Here is a 21,746-nt window from a genome sequence, read left to right on the forward strand (position 1 = left end):
GTGCTTGGGAGCCTCCTGTGAAGTGCTTCTGCCGCTTCCAGTTGTCAGTTCCAGCTGTCCGTTGCAGTGGTCGGTATATTGGGTCCAGGTCGATGTGCTTATTGATTGAATCAGTGGATGAGTGCCATGCCTCTAGGAATTCCCTGGCTGTTCTCTGTTTGGCTTGTCCTAAAATAGTAGGACCAGCTATCCTTAGTAGCCACACACGCAGATGACAAGCAACAAAAATTCAACTGGGACAACACTACTATTATACTTTTGTTCTGTCAGTGAGGTTGTTCTACTTTTTAAATGACAGACCCTTCTTTAAATAATTTTCTTTCTTCCGTCACCCTCATTTTTGAAGAGTATTATTCTTGATCTGAAATGAGTAGAGGACAAAAATGGTTAGAGACAAAAACAAAACTGCAGATAGTGGAATCCAAGGCAGACGAGCAGGAGGCTGGAAGAACACAGCAAGCCAGGCAGCATCCGGAGGTGGAGAAGTCAACGTTTCAGGTGTAACCCTTCCTCAGGACTGGGAGTGACTGTGGGGAGAGCTGCAGATATAGGAGGGGGCGGGGTGGGTGGTGAGGTGTGGATAGGTGAAGACAGGTAGAGGGTACAACCTGGTTGGTCGATGGGAGGGATGAATCCAGTTGGTAGCTGGAAGGAAGGGTCGATCAGAGGAACAGAAGTGAGGAAGTGGGGCTGAGAAGGGAGTCAGCGGATGGGAGAGGAGGTTATTTGAAATTGGAGAATGCAATGTTGAGTCCTCAGGGCTGCACAGGTGGAAGATGAGGTTCCGTTCCTCCAACTTGCAGTCAGATTCACCTGTGGCAATGGAGGAGGCTGAGGATGATCATGACTCATCCCTCCCATCGACCAATCAAGTTGTACCCTCTACCTGTGTTTACCTATCATTACCTCGCCCCTCTCCTCACCCAAAACCCTCTCCCACCCTCCACCCTTTACCTGCTGCTCCCCTTACCCCCACCCCCGTCCTGAAGAAGGCTTATCCCCAGAACATTGACTTCTCCACCTCCTGATGCTGCCTGGCTTGCTGTGTTTTTCCAGCCTCCTGCTTGCCTAAGAGGACAAAAAAGCCACTTATTTTTAGGTTTTGGATTTAAGTTGCTTTCTTGACAGTGTACAATAGCTGGTGGTGCCAATTATCTGGTTGGAATTATCCCTGGAGATGTCACCAACTATCTCCAACTTCTCCATGTCCTTGTCTTGGTCCCTCAACATGACTGTTGTCAGAATGGCCCACTCCTTGAGGCAGTTGGAAACTGAATGGATCTTTTATGCCATCAGTAGATTATTCTTGACTTTCAGTCAAGTAGTCTTTTTCACCAGCTCTTAGCTTTTTACGAATATTTGATCTTTTTTGACTAACCTACGTTTCTTTTTGTGATTATTCCCAATCATGGTCTTTAGCGTCTGGAGACCCTAGAGCGATCCGGAAGCATTGAGAAGCCTAAAATTAATGCTATAGGTTAGATTTCACTCTTGCTTTTCATTCATATTATCTTTCGGTTTTATGGTCTCAAAGACAGGAACTTCTTTGTGATTGCCAACTATCTCAAGTTACCTAACTGGCGGCACATTTATTCTCTGTGGGTTCATGTAATGCAACCTATGATACCATTGGAAGACTTCCTTTGTTCTGTACTGCACATGGGAAGTACTGCTCAAAAACAGAATGAATCAAAGAAAGGAGGCTTTAAGTGCTGTTTTCCTATTTCCAAACCACACTTACTCTGACTTGGCTCTCCACCGAGAGCACTGAGTGAGCGTTCAAGTGTTAGCACACCAACTCTCTGGTGCTGAAAATGCATTGGAAAGCCTCTGAATTGCCAGAGTTCTTGCAGCAAAGCAGGTTAAGCTATTGACAATTATTTGCATTGCCATTTGGTCTTGTTTGTTAAGGGAAATTCTTTCATATCTTCACTTACTGTACCTTTATCTGTGGCTGTTTGTCACTGCTGAATCTAATAATGAGCGCAGTGTTGACTTTTCCCTTGTGCATAGATTTTTATTTCCATGTTCTGAAGGGGAACAGGAGGACAATATTAGGATTCAACTGAATCTTGTCGATTTTTTTGTATAGGCACTGGTCCATTGTAAAAACATGTTTGTGTAGAGTGCTGAAGGATAGCAAATAGAAATAAGCAGTCTGTAGTATATAACCTCGCTTTCTCCTAGTAGTGTATAATACCCTTTCATTTCTACCTTGCAGCCTGGATTATTTTAAGGGTACAATGTAATGGATTAGTGTCAAATAAATTTCTATTCACTCATGTGACCATATGTCCTTCATGTAACTACCCGTATGAATAGATGAAGCTGAAATATATGATGTATGGATTGCACATGGCTCTATAAACATAATTAAGTATATCAGTCTCTGTGGTTCCTTACTTTATGGCAGTTAACGAGGTCACATTGTTTAACATCCGTGCTCCACTAAACTGCATGGCTCTGTAGCTGTGTCACACAATGAACTTACAAAACAGAGACAACCAGCAATCTGCTTAAAGTGAACCGACATGTGGGTATCTTAAAGGGACCATGTAGGAAAATACACTGGTGTGTAGCAAACAGAAGTTAGAAACAATACACTGAAATTAGTCTAACAAGTTGACTCCTGAGTTACTATCAATCTGACCACTACCTTGGCTCAAACACTACACATATATCAAAACTGACAGCACCCCCCAGATTCTGACCTGACAACTCAACTGTCTATCCTCCTTAAATCTGAGATTCTTCATTCCCCAGTCTGACCCACTCACACCTTCCCCCAAATCTTCTTTCCTACACTTGGAACCCGATTTGCTTCCCCATCCCTGGAACTTTGGCCCACAGTCCTCAATTTGGATCTGCCACCAACATTCCTTCCCCCATTTCTGGGCCCAAGTCTTCCTGCTTTGCTCCCAGTATCACCTCCAGACACTCCCTTCACCTCCCTCCCTCCCTGTGATACTGCCTTCCACTCCTTTAACCCACTCCCTTTTTCCTCCACACTGCTCTGGACCAGAGATACCTGCTCTCTTCCCCATTGCCCCAGACCCAGCACCATCTTTCCCCTATTCTGTACCTAAAGTACCTCTGCCACCCACCCTGCCCCTGGGGCCAACATGCCCCACTCGTGCCAGACTGAAAGCACCCTCTGACTTGCTCCCCCTGCGAGACCTTATATCTCCCACATACCCCAACTTACTCTGAACACTGCATTACTGACCTGATCCCTTTGCCAACTTACACCTTGGCACTCTACTCACAACATCTTATTCATTTAGCATCCTACCCAACTGATTCACTACACTCTATCCATTCGTCAACCTACCCAGCTGGCATCTAAACCCTGTCTCCCTATCACTTACCCAATCATCACCCTTTCCCACATAGTATCCTATCCTTTGACATTCTACCCTCCAACTACTTAGCATCTTATCCACCTTGCACCTTACCGACTTTGGAACCTAACTTCTACCCATCTGGCACCTTAACCTCACAGAACCCTAAACTCTTACGTTCCTTATGTCACATTTCTCCAGTTTGATAGGAGCTTTCAAAGTGGTTATCTGACATTCTGCACTTTTAAGTAGCAGAATATGTCAGGTCCCTGAGTGACAAGTTGTGCACCATGAGAGAACTATTAGATGACATCTCCACATGTCTGGAGGAGCCTTGATCAGAATCTCATCTCAGAAAGACAGAGCTCTCTCCTTTCATTAAAAAGAAATGAGGAATTGACACTCTGCATGAGACTCTTGCTCCTTCAAACATCCCAGTCCAATCAACACCCCCCCCCCCCCCCCCCCCCCACCACTCAGATTAAGTAAACTACTTCTTAATCTCAGTCTATTTCAATATTGTCAGCAAGAGAGCAAGAAGTGAAATGAGGAGAAACTTCTTTACTCAGAGAGTTGTTTGGGTTTGGAATACGCTGCCTGGGAGAATGATGGAGGTGGATTACATAGTAAGTTTCAAAAGAGAGCTGGACATATATGTGAAAGTGATGAAGATAGACAGCTATGGAGACAGGAGTGGCTGGTTGGTGTTTTGGGAGCCAGTACTCACAGCATATACCGAATGGCCTCCTTCTATATTCCAAAATTGTATAATTCCATGAGTCTAATGTTGTTCTTACAATATGTTTGAACTCAGTATGATTTCATTTAATGTACCCTCTCAGAAAAAAAACATACTTTTTAACTGTGTGTTCTGAGTCATCTACCAGTGGGAGGACAGAGTGAGGGGATGATTACTGAACATCAGCATTTAACATAAAGGGACTGAATTGGCAGAATACTTTCTCTCTTTGATCAGTATCTGACCCTGAACCTGCAGATACTAATTGGGAACATATTTCCAGTCATTTGATCTGACTTTGCTTGGAATGACGTGACCAACATTGGTACCAGCTCATATCCTGCTGCCGACAGCATCTTCAGAGGTTCAGCAGAGTTCAGAGAATCATACAATCCCTACAGTGTGGAAGCAGACCATTCCACCCATTGAGTCTACACTGACCCTCTGAAGAGCATCCCATCCAGTTCCACCTACTCTATCCCTGTATACCTGCATTTCCTATGGCCAATCCACCTAACCTGCACATCTTTGGACTGTGGGAGGAAACCCAAGCAGACTCAGGGGAAACGTGCAAACTCTACACAGACAATCACCTGAGGCTGAAGTTGAAGCCAGGTCCTTGGTGTTGTGAGGCAGCAGTGTTAAACACTGAGCCACCATATAGCCCTTAATCTGCCCCAACTGATTCGAACAAGAGTAAAGCACTAAAAGATAATGAGGCTGTGCGATTGTTGCCTCAAATTAATTGTGAATACAATTCACAATTGTATTCAATTGTTCAAGTTAAAAATCACACAACACCTGTTATAGTCCAACAGGTTCATTTGGAAGTACAAGCTTTCAGAGCACCGCTCCATCTATTTTGTTCAAAAATCACACAATCTGTAGGCAGTCAGTCAATGTGACATTTTATAAGTTCCTACTTTGGAAATAGAAGTAGTCTGACTCCAGGTTGGGATACAGACAGAGTCTAACCTCACACCTTTAATGCATTGTCTGAGCTGAGATGCCATTTTTTTTTAGATACTGAAAAAACCTTAAGTTAATTCGGGCCTGTGACTTGAAAGAAAATCTGGGATTTACATATTAATCAATCAAAACCTGCATCCCCATTCTAAGTGATTAAAGACTTCACAGCAATCTAGGTTGGTTCAATACATCACATCAGTTGTATGGCACTTTGATCTGTTGCTATAACTTCTGTGTCCTATGGTCGTGCCCCACTGGTTACCTCATGAAGCTTGTACTTCCAATTAAACCTGTTAGACTATAACTTAGTGCTGTGTGATTTTTAACTGTGCCCATCCAGTCCAACACCTGCAGCTCCACATCAATGATTAAGGCAGGGTATTTGTCTCTAATTCCTTTATACCTTCAGACATGACTTTCCTGATAGTAATTATGTCTTTCCTTGCAATGCCAAATGGGGAGCTCTACTAGAGAGATCCTTGGAGTGACTAGATTAACTGTAGTGCATGTTCACAAATAAAACTGCATTTGAATTGTGATTCTCTATGGCACTCAATGAGATGTTTGACACACTCTCACAAAATGGTAAAGTTGATGTGAGATGTTAGGCAAAAGTGAGGACTGCAGATGCTGGAGATCAGAGTGGTGCTGGAAAAGCACAGCAGGTCAGGCAGCATCCGAGGAGCAGGAAAATCGACGTTTCGGGCAACAACCTGATGAAGGGTTCCTGATGACGGACTTTTGCCCGAAGTGTTCCACCTTTTCCCACAATAAGACATAGAAGTGATATACATAGGAAAAAGATGGATGTGTGCTACACAAGCATAAACCATTTTAAATACATTTGTTAACAAACAGCATTATAAAACATTGCCCTGACACATTATTTGATGTTATTACTTGCCATATTTAGCAGAAAACAATGTCAGCATTTTAATATGTCACAAGTGTACCATGTTGTGGTATTGGAGCATGTCTGTACATATAGGAGAGTGAACATTTGGCAGAGTTCATTACATTTTCCCTTTGTGAAGTGGCAGCACATCTACTATGAAGAGAAACAAGGAGGTATTGCAAAATAGCCTATTGAGATGCCTCTTTTGCATATTTGCCTTGACAACCATGTATGGAGCCAAAAAATTCCTTATCTCTTCCAGGTTTCAGTTAAAGGCCAGACTGCCTTTATGTATTCTTCTTTCCAAAATCCCATCTAAAGATCATGGAATGGAAATTGGTCTGTGCTGTTTCGTGGAGACAATTTACAACCTGCCTCTGCCTGTTGCCGTGGAAGAAAGACTGCTCTCAAATGTGTTGCTGCCCTTTCATTTGCCTGATTGTAGCCTTGGTCCAAGTGGGGCCTGCAAGGTTGGGAACCTGATCGTTCAGCAAGGAGCTGAGCAGTGTTCACAGAGAGCACACGATACAGACTGCCTGGTCCTCTTAAAGGCAGCATCACTCTCTGGATAGGCAAGCTGTACTCAATCACCAATGAACAACACTGCTGCAATGTTCAACAAGGGGAAATGAAAGCGAGGGTAGGCAGAGGGCTCCCATGGATGTGGCATTGAAAGCTGTAATGGTGGAGGTTGGCATGAGAAGAGAAGCACAAAGAGAACAGGAGGCCCACAAGAACCAGGTCTGAAGAAATTGGATGCAGGTGGCCATGGAAATCAATTCTAATAGTCGAGCCTTGAGGACCTTGAAGAAGCGCCTTCAAAAGTTTAAGCACCTCACACATATGCTCAAGGTCAGTTAATGTATCTTCACATGACAGTTATTTGTAATCATTTAATCACTCTCTTAAATAGTTCAATAAACCGCACGACTAGCATTCACCCATATGCATGGACTCACCCCCACTGCTTCCGCATAACTCTAACTATTCAGCTGTGGGAGGCACCCCACCCAGATACAGGGCTACATAATCACTGAGGCTCTCCCTTTCTCCTGGAGATAAAAGGTGGCATTCATTAGGAAAGGAACAGAGTAGAAGTGGCAGGCACAAGGACATCTGCGCCTCTTGAACTAACGTGAAAATGGCTCTCCGTTTTATGGGCCAAGATGTGACAAAGACTGTGGCCGCCCGCATCACTGAGAATGTTGAGGATTCAAGTCGGTTCAGCCTTATGCCCATCCTCAAGTCCCAATTCACCCGCATCCTGCTACTGAGCAAACTGCAAATAATATTACCTGAAGTCTCTTTACCTTCACTCCCCTCATGGCCCTCAGCTAACCTTGTACTTACTGATTACCTGCTCTCAGACCAGGGCCCAGATGAGGAGGCTGCACATGATCCGAATCACTGGGGTTTATGTCTCCAGATGGTCCTGAGCTCATTATCCCAGCAGCTTATCATTCAGGATGGTCAGTGTACCAAGCAGCCAATCTGACACTTAGAGCTTTCTGACTGACAGGCTGTTCAGCCAATAATTGCTTTTCTTCTGAACAACATCAATCCATGGCCCAAAAAGGGTGTGCCAGATTCCTGGATTCTTCCCACCTTACTTGCCACTTGTGTGATTCATAGAATGTCCTGGGATCTGGTTGGAGACAACTAGAGCCCAAGGTGAATAAAGGTGGTGCATCACCAGTCTTCTCAAAGACTCATCTTGCCCCTCCATGGATAGTTGTGAGGTGCTGTCTCTATGGTGATCTGTCTTATTCACTCATTCCCCTTCCCACCCTGGGTCCTCTTTCTCATCATTCTCACGATGTTTAAGGGTGATGGCTATTTCCTGACCTAAGCTGTCCTGATCTACCTGACAATAGTGGCTAATGTTGGCTTCTTCCCAGTTCCCCCCATCCTGAGTGCAACTCCCTGACCCTTAACCTCCTCTCTCTCAATGGAGAGTTTGACAGTGTATGTGAAAGAGAGTATGTTTGCCTGTGTGAGAATATATGTATGTGCAAGAGCTTGAGTTTATAAGAATGAGTTGTAAGGAAGAAGATGAGTGCCAGATGCAGAATTTCTACAAATTGTTTTTTTTTCATCAATTCCTTATAATTTTCAACAGCATTTAAACAAAAATGTAGCAGCCAGAATATCTGCCTGAGGTTATTTCTTTTGAGTTGTTTCAAGGAATACAAACATATAAGAATTATTTTTTTTTTCATCCTGTTCCTGAGAGTTGTTTCTGAAATTAATGTTTATTTTCATCCTGTTCCTGAGAGTTATTTCTGAAATTAAACTATTAATCAGGTTGTTAATCACGAGGGGTGGTGGGGGGTGGGGGGAGCTGACTCTCTGTTGCAGACAACAAAACCTTCCTACGGCTGGTTTTGAGTTAGATCTTTTGTTTCAAATCCATTTCAGTCCATGAAAGTCCCAAGTTTTAAAATAAGATGATGCAAGTGAAAAATCAATAAGTCCACATTTTATCACTACAATAACATCAAAAACAGAGGAACGCAAAATGATCTCTCTGAATACTTACTGCGTTTGAGGATTGTGGAGCCGCATTAAATAGGCATCATCTTTCAATAAAGTGTTTACATTATTTGCAAATGACACAACAAGGTATTTTATGTCTTTGAGCTCTGTGTGAACAATAAACTTAGGAGCGTGGAAATATTAGGATAAAAAGTGATCAGCCTCATGAGGTGGCTGCAACATTCACTTTAGTCATAAGACATAGGAGCGGAAGTAAGGCCATTCGGCCCATCGAGTCCACTCTGCCATTCAATCATGGCTGATGGGCATTTCAACTCCACTTACCCGCATTCTCCCCGTAGCCCTTAATTCCTTGTGACATCAAGAATTTATCAATCTCGGCCTTGAAGACATTTAGCTTCCCGGCCTCCACTGCACTCTGCGGCAATGAATTCCACAGGCCCACCACTCTCTGGCTGAAGAAATGTCTCTGCATTTCTGTTCTGAATTGACCCCCTCTAATTCTAATGCTGTGTCCACGGGTCCTAGTCTCCTCGCCTAATGGAAACAATTTCCTAGCGTCCATCCTCTCCAAGCCATGTATTATCTTGTAAGTTTCTATTAGATCTCCCCTTAATCTTCTAAACTCCAATGAATACAATCCCAGGATCCTCAGCCGTTCCTCATATGTTAGATCTACCATTCCAGGGATCATCCATGTGAATCTCCGCTGGACACGCTCCAGTGCCAGTATGTCCTTCCTGAGGTGTGGGGACCAAAACTGGACACAGTACTCCAAATGAGGTCTAACCAGAGCTTTATAAAGTCTCAGTAGCACAACGGTGCTTTTATATTCCAATCCTCTTGAGATAAATGACAACATTGCATTCATTTTCTTAATCACGGACTCAACCTGCATGTTTACCTTCAGAGAATCCTCAACTAGCACTCCCAGATCCCTTTGTACTTTGGCTTTACGAATTTTCTCACCGTTTAGAAAGTAGTCCATGCTTGTATTCTTTTTTCCAAAGTGCAAGACCTCGTATTTGCTCACATTGAATTCCATCAGCCATTTCCTGGACCACTCTTTCAAACTGTCTAGATCCTTCTGCAGCCTCCCCACTTCCTCAGTACTACCTGCCTGTCCACCTAACTTCGTATCATTGGCAAACTTCGCTAGAATGCCCCCAGTCCCTTCATCCAGATCATTAATATATAATGTGAGCAGCTGTGGCCCCAACACTGAACCCTGTGGGACACCGCTTGTCACCAGTTGCCATTCCGAAAAAGAACCTTTTATCCCAACTCTCTGCCTTCTGTCAGACGTCCAATCCTCAGTCCATACCAGTAGCTCACCTCGAACACCATGGACCCTCACCTTGCTCAGCAGCCTCCCGTGTGGCACCTTATCAAAGGCCTTTTGGAAGTCTAGGTAGACCACATCCACTGGGTTTCCCTGGTCTAACCTTCTTGTTACCTCTTCAAAGAATTCCAACAGGTTTGTCAGGCACGACCTCCCCTTACTAAATCCATGTTGACTTGTTTTAATCCGACCCTGCTCTTCCAAGAATTTAGAAACCTCATCCTTAATGATGGATTCTAGAATTTTACCAACAACCAAGGCTAGGCTAATTGGCCTATAATTTTCCATCTTTTGTCTTGATCCTTTCTTGAACAAGGGGGTAACAACAGTGATCTTCCAATCATCCGGGACTTTCCCTGACTCCAGTGACTTTTGAAAGATCTCAACCAACGCCTCCACTATTTCCTCAACCACCTCCCTCAGAACCATAGATCTGCAATCTTTTGGTTTGTGTCCCTTGATATTAACCTGGGGAAACTCTCCCTTGCTTTTGAAATTTCCAATTGTTCTTACAACATCATCTTTCAGAAGGAAATTACAGATTACCATGACAGATTATGCAGATTTCTCCCACCACTCATGTGAGAAAATGTTTCTTGGTATCTTTTCTAAATTGTTTACCTCTACTTTTGGGATTATTTATTTTTGTTTTTTTCAAATGCTGACGATACGAGAAGGAATTGCTGAAAATAAAAGATACATTTTGGAGAAGCTCTGTATCTGGCACTCATCCTCTTCCTTACAATTGTTTTTATAAACTCAAACTCTTGTACACTGACACATACATTCACTCGCACCTTTCTCTGTGATGGTTGTATCAATCATAAAATCAACTTGGAAATGCACTTCTGCTTAAACTCTGAAAGTTCCTGAAGTGACCACTGCCAAGCTTGTCGCAGTTGAAGGCTCAGTGCAGATAATTTTGCTACTTTTGTCACTTTAAGATATATAGGTGATTTATTGAGTCCTCACATATGGAAGGTAAATTTAGTCACTGTCAGTGCTCATTGCCTGCAAAGTGGACCCACCGTTTTGTGGGTCTGCATGTGAAGTATTTTCTTTCCAGAAGTGAGGACTTAGAAAATTCATTCTCTGCTATTAATATTTATTTTCTAATATAGGAAATATTTTATAAAATTTAGGGTGATTTACACTTTGCAGTATAAAAGCACAGATACTTTCCTCCATCAGTATGTATTAACTTACACACAAGAAAACAAGCTGGGCACTGTCACAGTTTTCACTGGCATCACCGAGAGACGTTGTTCACCAATATCAATTAGTGGAAAGCTGTGAAAATATTTTCTACTATGCGCTGTTTTTACAGACTCGATGTTTTAGCTTAAAAGGACACAATGGTAGTGATATTTAGTTAGAGATGCATTGGAAAGGCATAGTGGAATCCTACATTGCGTGGGAAACCTGGAAGTCAGCTCAGTGCATTTTCCAGTTGCTTTTTAACTCCGGAAGCTTATTCTGAATTCACCTTCAGTTTGGTTCTGCCATCTGTAAGAACAGGGTTGGTGCGGAGCTGCATGAACGATCCCAGCTCCTGTTACTCAAACGGAACATATCTGCTGGGATGGACTGATTGGGTGGAATAGCCCATTTCTGCGCTATATAACTTCTATAAATCTATACATTTAAAGGGTCAAACTAAACATAAATTTTGAGGAGTTAGAGTTTGCAAGAAAGGTGTAGGAGGGTAAAGGATGGATTTCAAATGGTTATAGGCTGCAGTGCAATTTGATGACACCTCCCTAAATGTTTGTTGTCCCTGTGAGGAGCAATAACTAGGTGCTCTTTCTTTTTCTTTATTAATTCATGGCATTTGGATATTGCTGAAAGACTAGCTTTTGTTGCCCTTCCCTAATTGCCCTGAATTTAATGGTTAACTGGGGTATTTCAGGGGTGGGAGAAAGTGAAGGCTGCAGATGCTGGAGATCAGAGTTGCAAGCGTGGTACTGGAAAAGCACAGCAGGTCAGGCAGCATCCGAGGAGCAGGGGAATTGATGTTTCGGGCATAAGCCTTTCATATGGGTGGCACGGTGGCTCAGTGGTTAGCACTGCTGCCTCACAATGCCAGGGACCTGGGTTCAATTCCAGCCTCGGGCGACTATCAGTATGGAGTTTGCGTGTTCCCCCTGTGCCTGTGTTGGTTTCCTCCCTCAATCCAAAGATGTGCAGGTCAGGTGATTTGGTCATGCTACATTGTCCATAGTGTTCAGGGAATGTGTAGGTTAGGTGCATTAAAATAGGGTAGGGGAATAGGTCTGGGTGGGTTACTGTTTGGAGGGTCGGTGTAGACTAGTTGGGCCGAAGGGCCTGTTTCCACACTTCAGGGATTCCAATTCTAAATTCCTGCTGAAGGTCTTGTCACTAACAAGTTCCAAGAAGCCTGGGAAACCAATTGATGCATTACTGAATTTACAACTCAGCTGAAGTATCACTCTAATTGAGCAATTAGCAGATGTAATTCGGTAACTCACTCCTTTCCAGGGGGTCATGAGGCAATAGTCGAACACACTTTCAGTCAGCATGTCAGTGGGCTGGAGCTACCCTTCCTGACGTGCTGACCTCTTCGTTGGTTTTAATCCTCAGCTGTTGACAAAGCCGTGAACTCCTCCAGGCTAAAATGTTCTCAATCATTCTGAATGCAACAGCACCTCCACCCCCGCCCCATATATTGTGATTTCTTGGGGGGGAAAGAAACCTTCATTATGAGTAACAGGTTGTAACACAAATATTCCTCCTGTGTGAAAGAGTGCTGTCATCACTGGTAAATTAAATGGGAGGAGAAACAAGTTTTTTGCCAAACTAATTTTACCACTTTATGAGTGTTTCTGTCTACTGGAGTGTATTTCCAATGGAATCTTTGCCCTATGGTACCATGACTAATAGCTCATTATTTATGTACATGTCTTCAAAGCAATGGGAGACGGACTATTTCATTCTCAGGAACAAAAGCCTAGTGATTTCTAATTTCAAGAGACAGAGTCAAGCATAGACTTTGATGATGGCCCTAACAGTTGGGACATAGGAATCCATGCATTACTCTGCAAAACAGAGTAATTTTCTAATTTTAGAACATAGAACATAGAACATAGAACATAGAACAATACAGCACAGAACAGGCCCTTCGGCCCACGATGTTGTGCCGAACTTCTATCCTAGATTAAGCACCCATCCATGTACCTATCCAAATGCCGCTTAAAGGTCGCCAATGAATCTGACTCTACCACTCCCACGGGCAGCGCATTCCATGCCCCCACCACTCTCTGGGTAAAGAACCCACCCCTGACATCTCCCCTATACCTTCCACCCTTCACCTTAAATTTATGTCCCCTTGTAACACTCTGTTGTACCCGGGGAAAAAGTTTCTGATTGTCTACTCTATCTATTCCTCTGATCATCTTATAAACCTCTATCAAGTCACCCCTCATCCTTCGCCGTTCCAACGAGAAAAGGCCGAGAACTCTCAACCTATCCTCGTACGACCTACTCTCCATTCTAGGCAACATCCTGGTAAATCTTCTCTGCACCCTCTCCAAAGCTTCCACATCTTTCCTAAAGTGAGGCGACCAGAACTGCACACAGTACTCCAAATGTGGCCTAACCAAAGTCCTGTACAGCTGCAACATCACTTCACGACTCTTGAATTCAATCCCTCTGCTAATGAACGATAATACTCCATAGGCCTTCTTACAAACTCTATCCACCTGAGTGGCAACCTTCAAAGATCTATGTACATAGACCCCAAGATCCCTCTGTTCCTCCACCTGACCAAGAACCCTACCATTAACCCTGTATTCCGCATTCTTATTTGTTCTTCCAAAATGGACAACCTCACACTTGGCAGGGTTGAACTCCATCTGCCACTCCTCAGCCCAGCTCTGCATCATATCTAAGTCCCTCTGCAGCCGACAACAGCCCTCCTCACTGTCCACAACTCCACCTATCTTTGTATCATCTGCAAATTTACTGACCCACCCTTCGACTCCCTCATCTAAGTCATTAATAAAAATTACAAACAGCAGAGGACCCAGAACTGATCCCTGCGGAACTCCACTTGTAACGACTCCATGCTGAATATTTACCATCTACCACCACTCTCTGACTTCGACCGGTTAGCCAGTTTTCTATCCAATTGGCCAAATTTCCCTCTATCCCATGACTCCTGACTTTCCGCATAAGCCTACCATGGGGAACCTTATCAAATGCCTTACTAAAATCCATGTACACTACATCCACTGCTCTACCCTCATCCACATGCTTGGTCACCTCCTCGAAGAATTCAATAAGACTTGTAAGGCAAGACCTACCCTTCACAAATCCGTGCTGGCTGTCTCTAATCAAGCAGTGTCTTTCCAGATACTCGTAAATCCTATCCCTCAGTACCCTTTCCATTACTTTGCCTACCACAGAAGTAAGACTAACTGGCCTGTAATTCCCGGGGTTATCCCTATTCCCTTTTTTGAACAGGGGCACAACATTCGCTACTCTCCAGTCCCCTGGTACCACCCCCGTTGCCAGTGAAGACGAGAAGATCATTGCCAACGGTACTGCAATTTCCTCTCTTGCTTCCCACATAATCCTAGGATATATCCCGTCAGGCCCGGGGGACTTGTCTATCCTCAAGTTGTTCAAAATGTCCAACACATCTTCCTTCCTAACAGGTATCTCTTCTAGCTTATCAGTCCGTTTCACACACTCCTCTTCAACAATACGGTCCCTCTCGTTCGTAAATACTGAAGAGAAGTACTTGTTCAAGACCTCTCCTATCTCTTCCGACTCAATACACAGTCTCCCACCACTGTCCTTGATCGGACCTACCCTCATTCTCGTCATTCTCAGGTTTCTCACATACGCATAGAATGCCTTGGGGTTATCCTTGATCCTATCCGCCAGGGATTTTTCATGCCCTCTCTTAGCTCTCCTAATCCCTTTCTTCAGGTCCCTTCTGGCTATCCTGTATCCCTCCACTGCTCTGTCTGAACCTTGTTTCCTCAACCTTATGTAAGCCTCCTTCTTCCTCTTTACTAGACATTCAACCTCCCTCGTCAACCAAGGCTCCCTCACACGACCATTTCTTTCCTGCCTGATCGGTACATACATATCAAGGACACGTCGTATCTGCTCCTTGAAAAAGTTCCACATTTCCACCACATCCTTCCCTGACAGCCTATGCTCCCAACGTATGCTCCTCAAATCCTGTCTTACAGCATCGTAATTTCCCTTCCCCCAATTGTAAAAACTTCCTTGTTGTGCGCACCTATCTCTCTCCATAACCAAGGTGAAAGTCACAGAATTGTGGTCACCATCACCAAAATGTTCACCCACTAACAAGCCCACCACTTGTCCCGGTTCATTACCGAGTACCAAATCCAATATGGCCTCCCCTCTGGTTGGACAATCTACATACTGCGTTAGAAAAGTTAGAAATTTTGGTGAAGGATAATGCAAAAAGTTAATGAATGTTGTAGAACTTTGCATTGAAATACCTGGGAATAATTGGCCTCATGTGTATACCTGAATCATCCGTGATGCAGTTATCCAATGCTGCCCCGGCAATGTTTGCACAACTGGAGGGAGGATGCCCCCTAAACGACCAGAATTTCTGTTTCTGCTCCTGATTGGTGAAAACTCTGTTGCCTGCTTAATGTCCACTCACCACTTTATATCTTCTGACTCCATAGCAGGGGGTTCCTGGCCTGAAAACACTTGGTAGATCTTTGAAGGAGGTCCAAACCTCTTGCCCCGCTAGGGGCATTTCTGAACTGACAGCCAGACTACTGCGACCACTAGGACTCATAACAGCACACAAACCAACAGCCACTCTCAGACAGCAACTCACCAGAACAAAGGACCCGATACCCAGCATGAGCAAAACCAATGTAGTGTACAAAATCCCATGCAAGGACTGCACAAAACACTACATAGGACAAACAGGAAGACAGTTAACAATCCGTATACACGAACACCAACTAGCCACGAAACAACACGACCAGCTATCCTTAGTAGCCACACACACAGATTTCAAGCAACATGAATTCAACTGGGACAACACTACCATTATAGGGCAAGCCAAACAGAGAACAGCCAGGGAATTCCTAGAGGCATGGCACTCATCCACAGACTCTATCAACAAACACATCGACCTGGACCCAATATACCGGCCACTACAGCGGACAGCTGGAACTGACAACCGGAAGCGGCAGAGACAGGCCACTATAAATGCGGGAGGAAACAGCACAGAAGCGCTTCACAGGAGGCTCCCAAGCACTGAGGATGTCACCTAGACAGGGGACGAAACCTTTTCAAGACAAATTCCCAGCTCGGCGAACAGAACCACAACAAGAATAGAGTTCCTGCTGAAGGGCTTATGTCTGAAACATTGATTTTCCTGCTCCTCGGAAGCTACCTGACCTGCTGTGCTTTTCTAGTATCACTCTCTCGAGGAAGAATAGAGTTGCTGCTTATCATTTAAATGGAGAAAGACTGAAGAAAGCTACAGAAAAGAGGGATTTAGGAGTCCTTATGAATGAATCACAAAAAGCTCAAATAGCTCGCAAGTTCAGCAAGTACTGGGTAAGGCAAATGAAATGTTGTCCTTTATTTCAAAATGAATGGAATAGAAAAATAGGAACTGTTCTGCTTCTCTTTTAAAATGAAGAATATCCTCGTATGAGAGAAAGTCCAGACAAGGTTCATTAAGTTTATCCCAGACATGAAAGGACATTCTAATGAGAAAACATTAAGCAGGTCGGGGCTGTACTCATTGGAGTTTAGAAGAATGACTGTGACCTTGTTACAACTTTAAGATTCTTAAGGAATTTGACACCACAGTGGCTGAAAGGCTATTTTTCCTTATGAGTGAGTCGAGGAGCAGAGGATATAATCCCTGAGTAAGTGTTGTCCAATTAAGACAGAGATAAGGAGGATTTTCTCCTCTCACTGGTAGTGAATCTATGAAATTCTTTACCTCAGAGGGCCTAGATTATGAGTTGCTAAATGTATTCAAGGCTGAGATAGAGTTTAATCAGTAAAGGAATCGAGGATTATGGGGAAAGGCAGTAGCGTGGAGATGGAGATTCCAAAATCAGCCATGATCTCATTGAATGCCAGAACAGACTCAATGGGTTGAATGGCTTACTGCAGCCCCTACGTTTTATGCTTGTGTGCTTATTTAATTCAATGTTGATAAGAAAAAAGCGAGTGTCTTGCCAGGAAAAAAACCTGTGAATTATTTTCCCTTTTTGTCCCTCTCCCACCATCGCCAGGGAGGGGAAAATTTTATTGAATGCAACCCAACACGATAACCATTGGCTTATTCACAAAAATAAGTCAGTGGTTTCAGTTATATTATAAATTAAATCTTTGATTCAATTGTTTCTCTAGTCTAAAATATTTTGTATTTTTAGTTGAGTTTTCTGAGTCAGAATTTCTTTGTTTAATGTTCTGTTATGTTTCCAGACACTTGTCTCTCTCATTGTTAAGTAAAAGCCTCCTTTTTCATTTTAATTTGAAGTGCTTGTTTTCAAATCGATTTGTAATTTTTTCCATTAATCTTAAATTTTGTGAACACCTTACTTTTTGTTGCTGATCTGCTTGTTTTCAAGTCCTTCTGTTTCATTCAGATTTTCTAACTTCTACATCCTCATATTTACAACGGTGTTCACGAATCCACATTCAACTTCGAATTATGGAAGTGCTTTGAAATGTCCTCCAGCACCATTAACATCGGTTGGGTCCCAAAGGCCTGCCTATTGCAAGCAAATGTGTTTACTTTATCCCTCATCTGTGTAGTGCAAAGCTAAGCAGAGACTATCCCATAGGGATCATATATTAACTACGGGAAGGTTCTCATTGTTTTCTTTTACAATATTAAATATCCATGGCGAAAAATTTGATTCCAGTTACTTTACTGCGTTTGACATTCAGATCTCAATCCCGTTCCTATTTGGCAGCACTACTGTCTAATATTGCCATTGTTTCTCCTCAACTCAAAATCAACTTGCCTCTGTAAAGCTGCTCTATATTCCTGATAAAAGTGTTGCTACTTCATACAAAAATGATTATGTCATTCATAATTCTAAAGCAAAAAATCACAGATCAGTCCACATAAATCTGCAATCTATGAAATGTGTTTATATTTGTAATCAGTGAAATAACTTGGCCTCTCCTCTCCAACAATACTACACATACCGATTCTCATTGCTATATTGAGTCCAATAGGATAATCTTGCTTATTTCACATGTATGTGAAATACCACAGCACTATAATTGGTGCTGGCCTTGAAATATCAACACAAAAGGAACCTTTTTTTTGGGAAGAGCAGTCACGGTGCTTGAACAGACTCACCTATTATAGGTCAGAGAGTGGTCTGTGCTGAACTTTACGACAGGAATTCCTGCCCCTAGTTTCAATAGTTACTGGCCTGTGAAAAGCAACGCCAAATGGCTGAGACTTTCAGATCCGGAGAAAATCCAGCTCATACAAATTTGCAGCTAATGTGAATAGAAAAGCTGTAGTGCTTGCAGGAATGCAGATCAATTCTTCTCTGCCATGTCAGACGCAATCCTTTGACGTTGAAGAGTTGAAGGTTCTAGTGAAGCAGATGCACCAAATGAAGATGGAATCAAAGGTCACTCTCCAAAACCATAACTGCAGCCTACTGTGAGCTGTCTCATAGAATGTCAGTGTATCTTTAAAAGACATGCTCATGGTATCATCACTGTATCATAGGATTTAGGGAAAGAAGGTCTCATGTTCCATCTCATGTTCAGATTACTTGAAGTATGACACACTAATGGAAACATGCTCCTTTGTCATAACCTAACAGTGTAACATTACTTCAGATATATGCATGCCTGACAATATAATATTGTGTATGTAAGTTAGCTAACTGAGCTGCAAGGTTTGTTTTCAGATGTTTTGTCACCATGACTATATAACATCATCAGTGAGAGTCTCTGGTGAAACGCTGGTGGTATGTCCCGCTTCTCTATTTATAGGTCTTGGTTTCTTAAGGTGGATGATGTCATTTCCATTTATTTTCAAGGGAAGTAGATGGGGTCTAAATCAATGTGTTTATTAATGGAGTTCTGGTTAGAACGCCATGGCTCTAGAATTCTTGTGCATGTCTTCGTTTCACTTAGCCTAGGATGTGTGTGTTGTCCCAGTCAAAATGGTGTCCTTCTTTGTCTGTTTGGATGGAAACCAGGGATAGTTGGTCATGTGTTTTGGTTAAAAATCACACAACACCAGGTTGTACACCCCAGTCCAACACCGGCATCTCCAAACCATGTCTTTTGGTGGCTAGTTGGTGTCCGTGGCTAGTGGCAGGTTTCCTGCTTGTTTGTCCGATGTAGTGTTTTTTCGCAGTTCTTGTACATAATAATTATTTGTCAAAAATGTCTGTTGGATTCTTTCAAACTACAATTTCTACACCCAGTTTGTAACTTATGAAAAATAGCATAAGCAATGTCACAGTAGGAGCCCTGTTAGAGACAAACTCACACCATGGTAACCATAGTGGCTATCGATAAAAGACTGTAATACCTTAGTGACAGATATCTGGCAAATTAATAAAGACCAACTAGACAAGAGCTTTGGATAAGACAATTTGGACAAAGGAAAAGTTTCTAAACCTTAAGAAGCATCAGTTTTTCAAACAGTTGTAAGATCCATGGATAAGACATTAAACATCAAGAGAACATAACCAATGTATTTTTGATTAGAATGGTGGCACAGTGGCACAGTGGTTAGCACTGCTGCCTCACAGCGCTAGAGACCCGAGTTCAATTCCCGACTCAGGCGACTGACTGTGTGGAGTTTGCACATTCTCCCTGGGTCTGTGTGGGTTTCCTCTGGGTTCTCCGGTTTCCTCCCACTGTCCAAAAATGTGCAGGTTATGTGAATTAGCCATGCTAAATTGCCCGTGGTGTCAGGGATGGGTCTGGGTGGGTGGCGGGTCGGTGTGGATTTGTTGGGCCAAAGGGCCTGTTTCCACACTGTAAGTAATCTAATCTAAATGTACGTTCTTTTAAGATAACAAAATTAACTTTCCTTTATTGATAAACAACAAAAAGGCTGAAGTGCACACTGAAGTTGTACACAAAGCTAGTGCAAAGTTATACAGAAAAATGGGGGGTTTGGAATTCTCTGTTCCTTACTTGGGATACACAAATAACAGCTGTGAGTGTGATGTTGGAAAAGCACAGCAAGGTCAGGCAGCATCCAGGAATACAGGTAACATAAACTAAAATGTCTTAGTTATTCAGGAATGGACAGTTTTAGTCTTCACTGACACAAAGTCAGGAACACATAGGTCATGTGGGATAATACAATGTTCTCACTGAAGTCATGGATAGATATTTCATTAAAGATTAAATATCCAAGGACACTCTTACTGAATTACAACAACTCAAATAACATATGCAGTTCTATTTTACAGATCAAGGAATTCATGGCCTCAAGAAACTGTGAGTCTTATTTGCTATTGCCATGGAGGGACTTCACCGAATTAGCACATTTAGTCTTTTCCTGGATGATCAGAAAAATCCAGAATAGATCTGGAAGTTCTTGAAGACCAACTGTAATTCAATTCTTAACTGTAAGATTAATAGACTCCATCTCATGTCATACCAACAGCAACCCAAGAATCTATTGAATGGGTTGTCAGAATGTGGCATGGGAAAGAATATGATTGTGACTTTTCCACAGAGGAACTGTCAGATGGGCTCCTCGATTTAGTTATAATCTCTAGAAAAATTGAAGCCTTTAGGAATGAACTTTTCAACAAGAAATGGGCTCTACTTGAGGGTTGGGGCAAATATGAACCCTAGCGGAGGGATTTAGGTACATCCAAAAATATTGCTACAGTCAGCAAAGTGCATCAAAGCAGAAGAAATCTGTTACAGATACAATTTGTTGCCCATGTCCAAAGCCTGTCCAACTCTTCTTTCTGTAAAGCATCAGGCACCAAGGGACATTGGTTCCAAAGGCCAAGCCAGAATTTAGAACAAAACACCGGATTGGGGCAAATGTCCACAGGTAAAGAAATGGCTAGAAAATGGGAAGCCTTCAGAAATGAGATAACAAGAGTCCAAAGATAGTATATTCCTGTTAAGGTGAAAGGAAAAGCTGGTAGGTATAGGGAATGCTGGATGACAACAGAAATTTAAGGTTTGGTTAAGAAAAAGAAGTAATATATATTAGGTATGGACAAGAGAGTTTGAGTGAATCGTTAGAAGAGTATAAAGGCAGTAGGAGTTTACTTAAGAGGGAAATCGGGAAGGCAAAAAGGGGACATGAGATAGCTTTGGCAAATAGAGTTAAGGAGAATCCAAAGGGTTTTTACAAATACATCAAGGACAAAGGGGTAACTAGGAAGAGAATAGAGCCCCTCAAAGATCAGCAAGGCAGCCTTTGTGGGGAGCTGCAGAAAATGGGGGAGATACTAAATGAGTATTTTGCATCAGTGTTTACTGTGGAAAAGGATATGGAAGATATAGAATGTGAGAAAAGAGATAGTGACATCTTCAAAAATGTCCATATTACAGAGGAGGAAGTGCTGGATGTCTTGAAATGCATAAAGGAGGAAGAATCCCCAGGGCCTGATTAATAGTACCCTAGAACTCTGTGGGAAGCTAGGGAAGTGATTGCTGGGCTCCTTGCTGAGATATTTGTACCTTCAATAGTCACAGGTGAGGTGCCAGAAGATTGGATATTGGCTAGCATGGTACCATTATTGAAGAAAGGTGATTACGACAAGCCACGGAACAATAAACCGGTGAGTCTGATGTTGGTGGTAGGCAGGTTGTTGGACGGAATGCTGAAGGACAGGATTTACATGTATTTGGAAAGGCAAGGACTGATTAAGGATAGTCAACATGGCTTTGTACAAAGGAAATCATGTCTCATGAAGTTGATTGAGATTTTTGAAAAAGTGATGATGAGGG

At 42.8% G+C, this 21,746-nt stretch overlaps 1 long non-coding RNA gene across 1 annotated transcript in view; it reads right to left on the minus strand.

Annotated features, from left to right (window-relative positions):
- Positions 1–278: 278 nt before the first annotated feature.
- The window catches only part of LOC140485477 (uncharacterized), a 35,653-nt gene continuing 14,185 nt past the window's right edge, over positions 279–21,746 (minus strand). Inside the window, exon 3 of the long non-coding RNA XR_011962342.1 lies at positions 279–361. This is a non-coding gene — a long non-coding RNA (uncharacterized lncRNA). The remainder of the gene's footprint in view (positions 362–21,746) is intronic.

Source organism: Chiloscyllium punctatum, chromosome 14 (genome assembly GCF_047496795.1).
Source record: "Chiloscyllium punctatum isolate Juve2018m chromosome 14, sChiPun1.3, whole genome shotgun sequence".
NCBI classification, from domain to species: Eukaryota; Metazoa; Chordata; class Chondrichthyes; order Orectolobiformes; family Hemiscylliidae; genus Chiloscyllium; species Chiloscyllium punctatum.